The 17,436-nt window shown below is 36.9% G+C and overlaps 1 long non-coding RNA gene across 1 annotated transcript in view; it reads left to right on the top strand.

Annotated features, from left to right (window-relative positions):
* The window catches only part of LOC307185293, a 170,318-nt gene that overhangs the window by 54,632 nt on the left and 98,250 nt on the right, over positions 1-17,436 (top strand). Inside the window, exon 6 of the long non-coding RNA XR_013827947.1 lies at positions 1,317-1,412. This is a non-coding gene — a long non-coding RNA (uncharacterized lncRNA). The remainder of the gene's footprint in view (positions 1-1,316; positions 1,413-17,436) is intronic.

The following is a 17,436-nucleotide window of genomic DNA, read 5'->3' as shown; positions in this document are numbered from 1 at the left end:
TCCCACCTGATGTATCTCAGCTGCTGCCATTCTTTCTCCTTCCCCGGAGGCACTGGAGCTACATTGTGCTTTAAAAGGATGGACCATAAAGCCTTTGTTAAGTTGCCCATATATCCTTTATGTCTGTACTTATCAGACTGTAAGCCCCTAGAGGAGCAGAGCCAAGTTGTTAACTCACATTCACGGTTCTAAATTCAGTGCAGTGAGCAGATCGGGTTTATCCTCATGATGATGATGAAGAGAAGCTGGAAGATTTTTCTTCCATTATATCGAATGCAATACTGAATTTTATAGGCTCCCTCTTAGAATTTTCTGGATGGTCTCCTTTTTTTCACTTGAATACCTTATTCCCCTGAAGTGAAATGCAGGATAAAGAGATAAATGGTCTGAAAACAAATGTACTGTAATACATTCACTTTGGCTACAAAAATAAAGCAACCCAAACCTAGTTTTTCTTGCAGTTTTAAAATCCAGATGGTAGTAAAATTTGACATTTCAATTCTGTTTGTGAAATTCATTTTGTTTTTAAATTGGGAAGAACCATAGAGCTAAAAATTGTCTGAAGTACTAGGAAGGCCTGGTGAGACCTCTTTAAGAGTGTTATTAATAAGGACTTGGTATTTTAAAGTGAATTTAGAGGCACTGTAGATAGAGACTGCAAATAACCCTAATGGATATGAATAAGGACCCTGATATTGAGAAGTAATGTGCTACCCCATACCTAATATGAAAAAAGTAGAGGACTGGCTTGGACAATGAAAGGAAAAGAGAAATCTGGACAAAAATAGAGACTGTTTTGGCAGCCAAATGTAGTTAACATTTTTAGAGTTCTAATGGTCTCATTACAAAAGGTAAGTTATCATTCTCAACAAGTCCTCATAAAGTTCTGAAATTTAGATCATGTAAGGTCTTTTTATAAATAAATATCTATACTATAAGAATACAGTTGAATCAATTAAACTCAAGATTTAGGGACCCAGAGTCCAGAGCATTCAAAACCAGGAAAATAAAAGGCTCCCTTAGAGAATACTCTATTGGCAAAAGGCTTATTTCTGACTGGGTCTGATCTAAATGTATTCCTGGAAGAAATCGTAGAAACCAGTTAGCATCTGTATGTAATAAGCAGTGTATCAGTTAAGTTTCTTTTGGTTGAAAGTGAAGAAAGTTTAACCTAAAAGATTTTAATCAAAAAGGGAATTTATTGGTTTTTATAATTGGCAAGTACAGTGGGGTGATTAACTGTTGCTTGACACAGATGCTCCAGAAATATCTCCAGGGCTGCGTCTTACCTCAACTTCTCTCTCTTCCACATATAGGCCTCATTCTTAGACAGAATCATCTACTGGAGAGGAGAAGACCTATCATTCTCAACAGATGATCAAAGGCCCTGGGTCTGGTTCTCAATGCCTGAAGTAGGTCATGTGCTCATCCTTGAATCACTCACTTTGCATGAGAGAATTAAATCTGCTGATTAACTAAGTTCAGTCATGCCTTTAGATTTAAGAGTGGGGACAAGTCATTTAAACTACATGGCCTGAAATTGGTGGGAAGGCAGTTCTTTTAAGGAGATTCATGATGAATATAGGGGCCAACACAACAGATATCAGCTATAAGTAATATTTATTTAAGGTACTTGAAGTTTTAATGGAATATTTCCCAATATTGACTGTTTACTGTGTGCTGGGACATGCAAAGATAAATAAGAAAGGTCTTCTGCTTCAGATTTCTTATGGGGAAACCTGGTAAAGCATCTAATTCTTAAAGCTGAGGCTGCTATGAGCACTTTATGTTTCCTGGATCTCATATATTTAGTTACAAGAGTCTGGGTACCTAGCTGCTTTTATTATTGTAGAAAGATATATTAATGAGCTACTTTCTCCTCACTTTTCTCCAGGGAAACACACATTCTCTGGAGATGGAGAGAACAAATTTTTTCATATTCTCTCTTCTCCCTTTTACTAACCACATTCTATGTATAGACTAAACGGAGAAGGAGTTATTTCTGGCATTGGGCTGAAGGAAATTCCTCTGTGTGTGTGTTGCTGCTGTATACATAAACTGTATATTTTTGTGTGCAATGACAGTTATAGTTTCCTCCACTGGCTCTGGTTCAAGTTCTTTTCTCTCTGATGATTTCTTCTCTGTTTTCTTCCATGTCTCTTCTCCTCCTCCATAAATGCATAATGCATATGCGTGTGTGTTCATGTGTGTATACACAGTTGATATTGAAAATATTTAACAAATGATATGGCATATTCATCTACTAGTTAGAGTGGATGCCACCTATAAACAACCAGTACAATTGTAGTGGGACATAAAGGCTGTAAAGAGGCAGAAACGATGTCTTAGATGAAGAAGCAGAGATTCAGAGGTACAAAGAATAGGGTGAGGGAGCCAATCAAGATTGAGAGAAGAGCAGAACTAGGTTGTTAGTGAGACTGAGAGGGAAGTGAAGACAGTACTCAGTATCAGAGCTATCCCTAAGTTCAGGGGCTTTCCTTCCCCCTGAGGGCTGTCTATACCATGGTTTCTCTGAGATTCCTGTTTCCCTTATTGCTCCATTGATTCTTCCACTAAACCACCCTCCTCCCTTTAAAATCTACCTTGAGGGACTCTGTTAGTATTATAGAAACTAAGGCTAGCTAACTAAAATGAATGGGATCATACTATATATAGTATTATGTAAGCTGCTGTAACAACTTTGTTTTTCTCATATCAATAACAGACATCTTTCATGTCAATAGATAATAGAACAATGCCATTGCTTTTGTGGCATGTGGTATTTGTGTTAGACACCTCCAGCTCTCATATCTCACATCCTCTCAGCCCCAGTTTTACTTCAGCCATTGCGCAGGTGTTACCTTACACATACCTCCTTTACCTGCACTGTGTGTTTCTCTTTCTGCCCTGAGCTTCTCATACCCCATGTGGGAAATCTGCAGGGACCTATTTAGCAGTTGAGCATGGGCAGACTTGAAGTGTGAGGATGTTAATCCTCATAGGAAAAGCTTCACTAGTGGGGGATGAGAACTGGTGGATAAATGTTCCCTGAGAATCAGGAAACTGATCTCGTAGAAAGGCACAATCTGTGTGATACCTTAGAGGCCTCCAGTTAGATCAAGCTCCAGTTTCCTATATTTTATGGTTTGATAATACACCTTTATTGGGTTTTCCTTCTTCCTTGTTCAGTTCCTCCTGGTCCCTCACAACCTTTCTTTGGGTTCACTTCTCAAAATAAACTACCTGAATGCAAATCCTTTTGGCCCCTGCTTCTGGCTAGAATTCAGTCTGAGACGGTTTTGCTTTGCCTAGATTCATCCTTATTTATTAATTATTTCCTTAATAATGGACACTTAGATTATTTCCTTTTCTTCATTGTTATAAACAATATTGTGAGGAACATTCTTATCAATACATCTTTGCATACTTGATGCTTATTTTCTTAGGAAAAAATACTATAAGTGAAATTGTTGAGTCTATTACTGATCAACAGACACATATATTTTAAAGGCTTTTGATACACACTGGAGCAAAAACATTTGTATCTAACAGTTTCATATGTTTGTCAAAAAAAATTAGCCACTAACCTGAGGATATAATCTATCTACAAAAATTCACCTAACTGACTGATTAGATGTTGAAGGCTGGCTGCCTTCCATAACTATAAGCTAGCAGCTCAATTGTGACTAAGGTGGAGAGCCTTGCTTCACTTGGTCCAAATAAAATTTACTGCTAAGTTCTCTGGGCTTAGCTTTGCCCATCACATTTTGGGTCTTTTTAACACTCTGAAGTAAGAAGTGACAAGAGATTAAAAAGATTAAAATTTAATCAAGAGGCTCACTTTTAGTTATTATAAGATGATTATGCTAGTGATATTGCCGCTCAAGAAAGTTTACAAAGACACAAAGACCTTTAATCTCTAATGCTTAAGCTTTTAAGTTTACTACAGGAAAATTTTCCTTGAGAGAAAAATATGGGCACCAACAATTTAGATATCTCTGTGTCAGTATCACTGAAAAAAGTCACAAGTAGCCCTAGGTCTCTCTTTCTTGAAGATGATCTCAGAGTTGACTCAAGGTAAACCTCCTAAATTCTATGTCCTTGGTGAAGGTGTCTCTCACCTTCTGCTTTACAGCAGTGAAAATAAAGTAGAAGTTATCAAGTAAGCAAAGAAAATTGTGTAAGTTTTGATAGCATATCATATTAAATGCATTCTTATGATTGTATTACCTTGATTGCTTACATATACTTTAGAAATCTTTATATTTTACAGTGCACATGGAGGTGACTTATAGTTGACAATAGACAGTGATTGTGGGTTCCACGAAGGGGTGCTCAGTAGGTTCTTGGTTAGAAGTATAGCTATTTCCATAGAAAAGAAAATCCTACTGATATTGTTTTGATTTACAGCACTTCTTCCACTATCTTGACTTGCAATAAAAATTTTGGGTATTAACTTCTTAGTCAAGAGTGAAAATATTTGTAATGACATTTTTCTATGGGAACATTAGAATCTATTTACTTTATGTTGATTTAAAATAACTTTTCCATTAACTTAACCCACATAAATGAAAGAATTGCTTGTCTCACAAATCTTTTCTCTCTTTGTATAAATTCATAGGACATGTGGTAAAATATATTAGTACAGTTTAAAATTGCTTCTGAAAAGTACTCCTGTTGATTAAATTTGGACAGAAGAGGTAGAGCCAGAACTTAGAGGCTGATGGTTGGGAGTTTGAGGTAGGCTGTGTGGAGCCATTTGAAGCTTTTGAGAATTGAACTAATCAGAGTAAATAAGGATTTTCAAAACTATAATCTAGTCAGGATGTACTTTTTTTTTTTTTTTTTTTGCGGTACACGGGCCTCTCACTGTTGTGGTCTCTCCCGTTGCGGAGCACAGGTTCCGGACGCGCAGACTCAGCGGCCATGGCTCACGGGCCCAGCCGCTCCGCGGCATGTGGGATCTTCCCGGACCGGGGCACGAACCCGTGTCCCCTGCATCGGCAGGCGGACTGTCAACCACTGCGCCACCAGGGAAGCCCAGGATATACATTTTACATTGAAAGAAAATTGGGAGATCAGTTCTAAAACTGGTTTAGATGATGAAAACCTGGGCTCAATGTGCTGGCTCTAGAAACAAACATAAAGGGGATAAAGGAATAAAAGAGACATCTGAAAGGATGCAGCATACTGAATAACAGAGGGGCTGAGAAAAAAATGGTCAGAAGGACCATGACTTTGTGTTTGAGTGACTAAGGGCAAGGACTTTGGCTTTTCCACCACTATATATTCAGTGTCTAAATCAGTGCTTGGCATAGAGTAGATAAATATTTGCTAAGAGAGTGAAGGGCATTTATATCATCAAAAATGAGATGAAATTACCCATATGACCTTCTCAAATTAATTCCTCACTTGATATTTGTGAATCACCCACCTGGGACTCAGGACAAATATTTACCAACCATATAATGTGGGCTTTTTCTCCTACCAGCAGACCTGATTTGTCAGATTTGTTTTGTAGCATGTACATCATGTTAGCTTTCCATCTTCCTCTAGGAGTGAATTTTAGTCTCTCCAAGGAATGATGCTTGTATGGCTCTTCCTTCATCTTTGGAGCAACAGAATGATTTGCTGGTAGACCTGGCTGCTTATTTACTTCCTCTATAAAGTCATGAAAAGAAACATGTTGCATTAGTATTTGCTTGCTTTGCATGGTGTATGGGAACTGGAAGGAAAGGATTGACTTGCATGGAGGAAGCCTAAGAGGCCAGAGTTTATGACCACAAAATCCCTCATTAAACAAGGATTATGGAATGGAAGGATGGTCTAGAAAGGTAAAGTCTCTGTCCTCAAGAAACTCAGGTAGAGGAGACCAAAATAGTATGGAGGAAAGAATCTAAACTGTAAATAAAGAAGTCTCAAGTGACAAGGGTCTCAAAGACCCTTTCTTGGGTCTTATTTTCTTCATATGTTAAAAAAGAGAGTCTTGGGTTAGGTACTGTAAGATATTTTCCTGCCCTAAAGTCTACTATTCTTTTTCTGACCTTTGGTGCATTGATGAAAATATCATTTATTTTTCACCAAGGCTTCTGTTCAGCTTCCTTCTGAATACTTATCCGGTGTTCCATGTTCCTTTTAGCACTTTTTAAAGCCCTTACCAACATTCTGACTGTGTCTCTTAGCTTTTTATCATGGCAGCAACTCCTCCTCATTTTGTTAAGACTTAATTACTATGCCTATTTAAGTCAGACAACACAGCTGTTGTGTTTGGAACAGCTAGTTTGATAAGGTTGTAAAAGGCACCCAGAAATTTATTAGGAGCTGCCTCAGACACAAATCAGCTTGTCTGCCCTTAGCTAGTGTTTATAACCTACATATTTACATTCCCACTGCATTTTGCCCTGAGCTACAATATTCCACTTAGGACTTGGTGGCTGTGATTGGCCCTTTCAACTCTAGTCCATCTCTTGGAAGCAACTTTTTTACCTAATGCCACATGGACCCTGTCCTGTCATACGCATTAAAGAGTAAGCAGGTGTCTTGTTAGGAGGCATCTCCTACTTGCTGTAAGAGAAGGTCTGAGCTCTTTCTCATACTCTTGATTGAACAGATTTATTACCAGATCATTGTCTATTCTGTTTTTAAAAGACTACTACATCATTTTTCCTCTCTGAGAAAACTCCTAACTAATTATGCATAGTATTGTTGACCTCAGATTTCTACGTATTTATTAAATTTGCAAGGTAGAGCTTAACAAGGATGGCAAAGATTTACACTGACAGTGTCGTACAGTCATCCCTCAGTGTCTGTGGGGAATTGATTCCAGGACACCCACAGATACCAAAATCTGTGGATATTCAAGTCACTTATGTAAAATGGTGTAGTATTTGCATATAACTTAAACATATCCTCCTGTATATTTTAAATAATCTCTGGATTACTTATAACACCTAATACAATGTAAATGCTGTGTAAATAGTTGCTGGTACATGGAAACTCAAGTTTTGCTTTTTAGAACTTTCTGGAAATTTTCTGGACTGTTTTTGATATATAGTTGGTTGAGTCCACAGATGCTGAACCAGTGGATATGGAGGGCCAACTGTACTGGTTATATATTATAGGTGAAGTTTGAACAGAGATGCAGGGTTTAAGTAGAACTTTCAACATTTGCCTATAAATGCAATGGTGTTGACTCTCTTAAAACAGGCATTTTTTAAAGAAATGAGTATAGCATATAAATGCTTAAAGGTACCAAGTACCCAAAGGGATGTATTACGCCTTTTTCTTTGGTTGTTGTTTTGGATCCTTGGATCACTGTCTGGAATTAGCAGCTATCTCATCTGAGCATTTATAGAGTTCCAGTGGGGACTCTTGCTAATGAACCCTTCATTCACATAAGAGACTAACTAAGACTTTCAATTTCAGAGCTTGTTTCTTAGGGGAACTCATTTACCCCTTGATAAATTTCACATAGGGAAGTGGAAACTTGGACAGTACTTATATTCCCACACATGGCATGAGCTTTTTAAATATCTAGGCAAAAATAAGTCTTATTAAGACTGAATTAATTAAAGAATGCCTGCTTGGGTAACTCTATAGTCTAATAGAGCCCACACAGTCCAGTTGTCTGTGATTGGGGTAGATTTCATTACTGTCTAGTCTCATTCAAGTTCACAAGCTGCTGAGGGCTCCCCTTTCATAAACCACTGCTCCTCTGGGTGTCATGCACTTATGAGTTTCCTAGGATATCCCTTAAGAGGCAGTTCATATGGAATTCAGCATGGGCATGAATGGGTGTCCACCTGTTAGATGCTTCAAGGATGATGTGTAGGCCTTTTTCAATAATGTACTTTCACTCTAAAGCTCCTCAGTGTGGCTGATATACGGTTTTCATTAGAATGATATTAGTTAGTTGATGAGTATTGGCTCAACTTCCATGTGGTTCCCTGGTATTAGTTACCATGTGGTTCTTCCAGGTCCATTCCAGTTGTTTACAAAAAAAGTCACCCCCACCACAATTTTCCTCTGAATCCCAGCCCAAGGGATCCTGGAAGAGACAGAGATTAACTTGGGAGAGGCCAAGAGGATTATCTGCCATTCTCTAGTCTCTTTCCAATTTATTATTATGACAGGAACTCCATACCCTGCTCCCTTCATTATTGCTATAACTGTCCTAATTCCCTGTAAGGCAATGTGACTGCCTGAGGTTGGTGAAGATAGGGTCCAAGAAAGTGCAGAAAAATAAAGCCATAAAGGTTAATATTTTAAGATACTACTTCACTACATATCTCAATATAGCATGCCTAGAAGAATTCCTTACCTTGAGGTTTTATGAAGATGCTGAAAGTAATTAATTGTTGGTGCAACTGAACCTAGATTGCTGAAAGACAATTGTAGAGGCTCTCTAGGTGTTCTGACATCCCTGAGAAGCTGGTGAGAACACAAGTTGTGTGACTTAGAGAAGAGTTTAGGTCAGGATCCTGTTCTTGCTCCATTAGCCTAGAGAATTCTCTTCTAGACTCTGAGTCTTTTATTACTGATTCCAGTCTGTGCCTTCGCTCAAAGTCCAGTCTTTAGCACTGAGCCTTTATCAACTGGTTTCTATGGGATATTTTGCCTCTCTCTGTAGTGTCCTCTTAGAACTGGCAATGGATGTGCAACACCACAGTTCTCTTTCTAGTGGACTTAGTATTGGTGTCTGTGTCTGCCTTAGCAGATGAATTCTTTTTGAGGGATCAGATCTTTTTGTCCTGTTGTGTTGATGAGAGAAAAGTTTTAGAGCTTGTTTTTGGTAGCAGTCTCTCCTTTCTTGTAGTCCCCCGTGTGGGTGGTGCCATAAGACATTTTGAGTAACAACTTAAAAAATCTCCTGGACAACGATGGCTTGGCACGTTAGTGTTTTATCACTTCATTCCCAGTCTCTCATTACATTTACTTTGCAAAGTTTGGCCTCAGTTGGGGCTGAGAAGTTAGTTTTCTTGGCTGCTTCTTGATATTTTCACTTTAGATATTATTTCCAAGTATAAAAGATGAGCTTAGCTTTCACTCTTCTCCCCTGCACCTGTGATATATTTGCATATTTCCCATTCCCCCATCCTTCTAATATAGATATATAGTTGTTTTAGTAGGATCAGTATCCAATAGTTATGTGATAATGATTATGTAAAAGTTATTCCCATTTATCCAAGTCATGATAACATTTACTTCTCTATACAACTTTTTGGATTTTTTGGAATTAATAATTTCCATGTTTACAAATTCATTGAATTTTTTCTGTGCTTATATTAGGGGTCAGCAAACTATAGCTCATGGACCAAATCCAACCTACTACCTGTTTTTATAAAAATTTTACTGAAATACAATCATGCCTATATGTTTACATGTTGTTTATGTCTGCTTTTACCCTACAACAGCAGAATTAAGTAGTGTAACAGAGACTGTATGACCTGGAAAGCCTAAAATATTTACTATCTGGCCCTTTATAGGAAAAGTTTGCCTGCATTCAGTTTATATAATTTAGCCTCAAACTCTGCAAATTTTCAGAGTATCTCCTCTAAATATATCCAGAAACATCAGGTATTCTATTAACTTCACTTCTTGGGGTAGTCTATTCTGGAGCTTTCTGATTTGGTTTCTGATCTTTCAACCTGGACTGGTTACCCCTGGCTTGGTATGCAGATGTTTAGTCTGGTGTTACCCATTATCACCCATCTGGGGATACCCTTTGCTCTCTTCTGTGTCAGATCCTTTGTTAAAGAAGAGTCTTAAAAAATGTAAAATGTGACATAAAAAACAAAATGTGTGTGTGGGAGTAAGTAAAACTCTAGAGCTTTAGAATTTTAAATTGTTATCAACTTAAACTAGACTGTTATAAATAAGTTGTTATATGTAAGTCTCATGATAACCACCAAGCAAAACTTACAGTAGATGCACAAAAGATAATGAGAAGGAAATCTAGGCATGTCACTAAAGAAAGTCATCAAACCACAAAGGAAGAGAGGAAGAGAAGAAGAAAAGAACAGAGGAACTACAAACAGCCAGAAAATAATGAACAAAATGGCAATAAGTACATACCTTGCAACAATTACTTTAAATGTAAATGGAAAAGACACAGAATGGCTGAATGGATAAAAAACAAGACCCATCTATTATATATGCTGCCTACAAGAGACTCACTTCAGATGTAAGAACATACACAGACTGAAAGTGAAGAAATGGAAAAAAATATTCCATGCAAATGGAAACCAAAAGAAAGCTGGTGTAGCTATACTTATATCAGAAAAAAACAGACTTTGACACAAAGACCGTAATAAGAGACAAAGAAGGGCATTACATATTGATAAAGGGTCAATGCACCAAGAAGATACAACATTTGTAAATATTTATGCACCCAACATAGAAGCACCTAAATATATAAAGCAAATGTTAACAGACCTGAAGGGAGAAATAACAATACAATAATAGTAGGGAGCTGTAAAACCCCACTTATATCAATGGATAGATCATCCTGACAGAAAATCAATAAGGAACCATCAGCTTTAAATGACACATTAGACTGGATAGACTTAACAGATATATACAGGACATTCCACCCAAAAGCAACAGAATATACATTCTTCTCAAGTGCACAGGGAATATTCTCTAGGCTAAAGCATATTGGGTTGGCCAAAAAGTACATTTGGGTCTGTCCATAATATCAGGCAAACCCAAAAAACTTTCTGGCCAACCCAATATATTAGGCCACAAAACAATTCTTTTTTAAAATTAATTAATTAATTAATTTTTTGCTGCGTTGGGGCTTTGTTGCTGTGTGTGGGCTTTTCTCTAGTTTTCCCTTTTTCTCTAGGTAGGGGCTACTCTTCCTTGTGGTGCGCGGGCTTCTCGTTGCAGTGGCTTCTCTTGTTGCAGATCACAGGTTCCAGGAGCATGGGCTTCAATAGTTGCAGCATTCTTCTCTTGTTATGGAGCACGCACTCTAGGTGCATGGGCTTCAGTAGTTGAAGCACGCGGGCTCAATAGTTGTGGCTTGCGGCTCTAGAGCGCAGGCTCAGTAGTTGTGGTGAACTGGCTTAGTCACTCTGCAGCATGTCGGATCTTCCTGGACCAGTGCTCGGGCCCATGTCCCCTGCATTGGCAGGTGGATTCTTAACCACTGCACCACCAGGGAAGCCCCCACAAAACAATTCTTAACAAATTGAAGATTTCAAGCATATCAAGTCTTTTCGAACCACAATGGTATGAAATGAGAAATCAATTATAAGAATAAATCTGGAAAATTCACAAATATGTGGATATTAAACAACATGCTCCTGAACAACCAGTGAATCAACAAAGAAATCAAAAGCAAAATAAAATATATTTTGATACAGAGCAGAAGCAAGAACTACAATCGTGCAGCCTGTGGAATGAAAACCACGTTCACAGAAAGATAAAAAAGATGAAAAGGCAGGTGGCTAGGTACCCGATGAAGGAACAAGATAAAACCCCAGAAAAACAACTAAATGAAGTGGAGATAGGTAACCTTCCAGAAAAACAATTCAGAATAATGATAGTGAAGATGATCCAGGACCTCGGGTAAAAAAATGGATGGAATGATTGAGATGATACAAGAAATGTTTAACAAAGACCTAGAAGAATTAAAGAACAAATAAACAGAGATGAACAATACAATAACTGAAATGATTCCTTCTACACTAGAAGGAATCAATAGCAGAATAACTGAGGCAGAAGAACGGATAAGTGACCTGGAAGACAGAATGGTGGAATTCCCTGCTGCAGAAGAGAATAAAGAAAAAAGAATGAAAAGAAATGAAGACAGCCTAAGAGACCTCTGGGACAACATTAAACGCAACAACATTCGCATTATACGGGTCCCAGAAGGAGAAGAGAGAGAGAAAGGACCTGAAAAAATACTTGAAGAGATTATAGTAGAAAACTTCCCTAACGTGGGAAAGGAAGTACCCACCCAAGTCCAGGAAGCACAGAGAGTCCCATACAGGATAAACCCAAGGAGAAGCATGCCAATACACATAGTAATCAAGTTGGCAAAAATTAATGACAAAGAAAAAATTATTGAAAGCAACAAGGGTAAAATGACAAATAACATACAAGGGAACTCCCATAAGGTTAACAGCTGATTTCTCAGCAGAAACTCTACAAGTCAGAAGGGAGTGGCATGATATACTTAAAGTGATGAAAGGGAATAACTTACAACCAAGGTTACTCTACCTGGCAAGGATCTCATTCAGATTTGATGGAGAAATCAAAAGCTTTACAGACAAGCAAAAGCTAAGAGAATTCAGCAACACCAAACCAGCTCTACAACAAATGCTAAAGGAACTTCTCTAAGTGGGAAACACAAGAGAAGAAAAGGACCTACAAAAACAAACCCAAAACAATTAAGAAAATGGTAATAGTAACATTCATATCGATAATTACCTTAAACGTGAATGGATTAAATGCTCCAACCAAAATACACAGGCTGCTGAATATATACAAAAACAAGACCCATCTATATGCTGTCTACAAGAGACCCACTTCAGACCGAGGAACATGTACAGACTGAAAGTGAGGGGATGGAAAAAGATATTCCATGCAAATGGAAATCAAAAGAAAGCTAGAGTAGCAAGACTCATATCAGATAAAATCGACTTTAAAATAAAGAATGTTACAAGAGACAAGGAAGAACACTACATAATGATCAAGGGATCAATCCAAGTAGAAGATGTAACAATTATAAATATATATGCACCCAATATAGGACTACCTCAATACATAAGGCAACTGCTAACAGCTATAAAAGAAGAAATCCACAGTAAAACAATAATAGTAGGGGACTTTAACACCTCACTTACACCAATGGACAGATCATCCAGACAGAAAATTAATAAGGAAACACAAGCTTTATATGACACAATAGACCAGATAGATTTAATTGATATTTTTAGGGCATTCCATCCGATAACAGCAGATTACACTTTCTTCTCAAGTGCACACAGAATATTCTCCAGGATAGATCACATCTTGGGTCACAAATCAAGCCTTGGTAAATTTAAGAAAATTGAAATCATATCAAGCATCTTTTCCGATCACAATACTATGAGGTTAGAAATAAATTACAGGGGGAAAAAAAACCTGTAGAAAACAGAAACACATGGAGGCTAAGCAATATGTTACTAAATAACCAAGAGATCACTGAAAAAATTAAAGAGGAGACCAAAAAGTACCTAGAGACAAATGAAAATGAAAACATGACGATCCAAAACCTATGGGATACAGCAAAAGCAGTTCTAAGAGGGAAGTTTATAACAATACAATCCTACCTCAAGAAACAAGAAAAATATCAAATAAACAATCTCACCTTACACCTAAAGGAACTACAGAAAGAAGAACAAACAAAACCCAAAGTTAGCAGAAGGAAAGAAATCACAAAGATCAGAGCAGAAATAAATGAAATAGAAACAAAGAAAACAATAACAAAGATTGATAAATCTAAGACCTGGTTCTTTGAGAAGATAAACAAAATTGATAAACCTTTAGTCAGACTCATTAATAAAAAGAGGGAGAGGACTCAAATCAATAAAATTAGAAATGAAAAAGGAGAAGTTACAACAGACATCGAAGAAATACAAAGCATCCTAAGAGACTATTACAAGTAACACTATGCAAATAAAATGGACAACCTGGAAGAAATGGTCAAATTCTTAGAAAGGTATAACCTTCCAAGACTGAACCAGGAAGAAATAAAACATATGAACAGACCAACCACAAGTAATGAAATTGAAACTGTGATTAAAAATCTTCCAACAAACAAAAGTCCAGGACCAGATGGCTTCACAGGTGAATTCTATCAAACATTTAGAGAAGAGCTAACACCCATCCTTCTCAAACTCTTCCAAAAAATTGCGGAGGAAGGAGTACTCCCAAACTTATTCTATGAGGCCACCATTACCCTGATACCAAAACCAGACAAAGATAGTACAAAAAAAGAAAATTACAGACCAATATCACTGATGAATACAGATGCAAAACTCCTCAACAAAATACTAGCAAACAGAATCCAACAACACATTTAAAGGATCATACACCATGATCAAGTGGGATTTATCCTAGGGATGCAAGGATTCTTCAATATACACAAATCAATCAATGTGATACAACATATTAACAAATTGAGGAATAAAAACCATATGATCATCTCAATAGATGCAGAAAAAGCTTTTTGACAAAATTCAACACCCATTTATGATAAAAATTCTCCAGAAAGTGGGCATAGAGGGAACCTACTTCAACATAATAAAGGTCATATGTGACAAACCCACATCAAACATCATTCTCAATGGTGAAAAACTGAAAGCATTTCCTCTAAGATCAGGAACAAGACGAGGTTGTCCACTCTCACCACTATTATTCAACATAGTTTTGGAAGTCCTAGCCGTGGCAATCAGGGAAGAAAAAGAAATAAAGGAATACAAATTGAAAAAGAAGAAGTAAAACTGTCACTGTTTGCAGATGACATGATACTATATAGAGAGAATCCTAAAGATGCCACCAGAAAACTACTATAGCTAATCAATGAATTTGGTAAAGTTGCAGGATACAAAATTAATGCACAGAAATCTCTTGCATTCCTATATACTAATGATGGAAAATCTGAAAGAGAAATTAAGGAAACACTCCCATTTATCATTGCAACAAAAAGAATAAAATACCTAGAGATAAACCTACCTAGGGAGACAAAAGACCTGTCTGTAGAAAACTATAAGACACTGATGCAAGAAATTAAAGATGATACCAACAGATGGAGAGATAAACCATGTTCTTGGTTTGGAAGAATCAATATTGTGAAAATGACTATACTACCCAATGCAATCTACAGATTCAATGCAATCCCTATCAAATTAACAATGGCATTTTTTACAGAAGTAGAACAAAAAATTTTTAAATTTTATGGAGACACAAAAGACCCCGAATAGCCAAAGTAGTCTTTAGGGAAAAACGCAGAGCTGGAGGAACCAGATTCCCTGACTTCAGACTATACTACAAAGCTACAGTAATCAAGACAATATGGTACTGCCACCAAAACAGAAATATAGATCAATGGAACAAGATAGAAAGCTCAGAGATAAACTCACGCACCTATGGTCAATTAATCTATGACAAAGGAGGCAAGGATATACAATGGAGAAAGGACAGTCTCTTCAATAAATGGTGCTGGGCAAGCTGGACAGCTATATGTAAAAGAATGAAATTAGAACACTCCCTAACACCATACACAAAAATAAACTCAAAATGGATTAGAGACCTATGTGTAAGATCGGACACTATAAAACTCCTAGAGGAAAACAGGAAGAACACACTTTGACATAAATCACAGCAAAGTCTTTTTTGATTCACCTCCTAGAGTAATGGAAATAAAAACAAAAATAGATAAATGGGACCTAATGAAACTTCAAAGTGTTTGCACAACAAAGGAAACTATAAAGAAGTTGAAAAAACAACCCTCAGAATGGGAGAAAACATGTGCAAATGAATCAACGGACAAAGGATTAATCTCCAAAGTATATAAACAGCACATGCAGCTCAATATTAAAAAAAGAAACAACCCAATCAAAAATGGGCAGAAGACCTAAATAGGTATTTCTCCAAAGAAGACATACAGATGGCCAAGAAGCACGTGAAAAGCTGCTCAACATCACTAATTATTAGAGAAACGCAAATCAAAACTACAATGAGAATCACCTCACACCAGTTAGAATGGGCATCATCAGAAACTCTATAAACAACAAATGCTGGAGAGGGTGAGGAGAAAAGGGAACCCTCTTGCACTGTTGGTGGGAATGTAAATTGGTACAACCACTATGGAGAACAGTATGGAGGTTCCTTAAAAATCTAAAAATCGAATTATCATATGATCCAGCAATCCCACTACTGGGCATATGCTGAGAGAAAACCATACTTGAAAAACGCACCCCAGTGTTCACTGCAGCAGTGTTTACAATAGCCAGGTCATGGAAGCAACCTAAATGCCCATCGACAGACAAATGGATAAAGAAGATGTACGTATATACAATGGACTATTACTCAGCCATAAAAAGGAACGAAATTGGGTCATTTGTAGAGACATGGATGGATCTAGATACTGTCATACAGAATGAAGTAAGTGAGGAAGAGAAAAACAAATATTGTATATTAACGAATATATGTGGAACCTAGGAAAATGGTATAGATGAACCCGTTTGCAGGGCATAAATTGAGACACAGATGTAGAGAACAAACGTATGGACACCAAGTGGGGAAAGCGGTGGGGGGTGGGGGTGATGGTTTGATGAACTGGGTGATTGGGATTGACATGTATACACTGATGTGTATAAAATTGATGACTAATAAGAACCTGCTGTATAAATAAATAAATAAAAAAATATTTTGATACAAACAAAAATGGAAATACAATGTACTAAAACTTATGAGATGCAGCAAAAGCAGTTCTAACAGGGAAGTTCATAGTGATAAATGCCTACCTCAAGAAACAAGAAAAATCTCAAATAAACAACATAACTTTATGCCTCAAGAATCTAGTAAAAGAAGAACAAATGAAGCCCAAAATTAGTAGAAGCAAGGAAATAGCAAAGATCAGAGCAGAAATAAATGAAATAGAGACTAAAATGACAATAGGAAAGATCACTGAAACCAAGAACTGGTTCTATGAAAAGTTAAACAAAATTAACAAACATTTAGCTAGACTCATCAAGGAAAAAAAGAGGAGTCAAATAAATAAAATCAGAAATGAAAGAAAAGTTACAACTGGTACCACAGAAATAAAATGATCATAAAAGATTACTGTGAACAATTATATGCCAATAAATTGGACAACCTAGAAGAAATGGATAAGTTCCTAGAAACATACAACCTTCCAAGAGTGAGTCATAAAGAAATAGAAAATATGAACAGACCAGTTACTAGTAAGGAGGTTTAATCTGTAATTTAAAAACTCCCTACAAACAAAAGTCTAGGACCAGGTGACTTCACTAGTGAAACTTATCAAATATTCAAAGAAGAATTAATACCAATCCTTCTCAAATGCTTTCAAAACATAGAAGAGGAGGGAACACTTCCAAACACATTTTACAAAGCCAGCATTACCCTGATACCAAGACCAGAAAAGGATACCACAAGAAAATAAAATTACAGGCCATTATTCCTGATGAACATAGATGCAAAAATCTTCAACAAAATATTAGCAAACCAAATCCAACAGTATATTAAAAGGATCATACACCATGATCAAGTGGGAGTTATTCCAGGTATGCAAGGATGTTTCAACACCGGCAAATCAATGAATGGATAACCACATTAAGAAAACAAATGATAAAAATCACATGATCATCTCAGATGCAGAAAAAGCATTTGAAAAAAGTCAACATCCATTCATGACAA

This window comes from Stenella coeruleoalba, assembly GCF_951394435.1.
Source record: "Stenella coeruleoalba genome assembly, chromosome: 4".
Taxonomy (NCBI): domain Eukaryota; kingdom Metazoa; phylum Chordata; class Mammalia; order Artiodactyla; family Delphinidae; genus Stenella; species Stenella coeruleoalba.
Note: the sequence above shows the minus strand (reverse complement) of the source record. Positions and strands in the feature narration are given on the sequence as shown.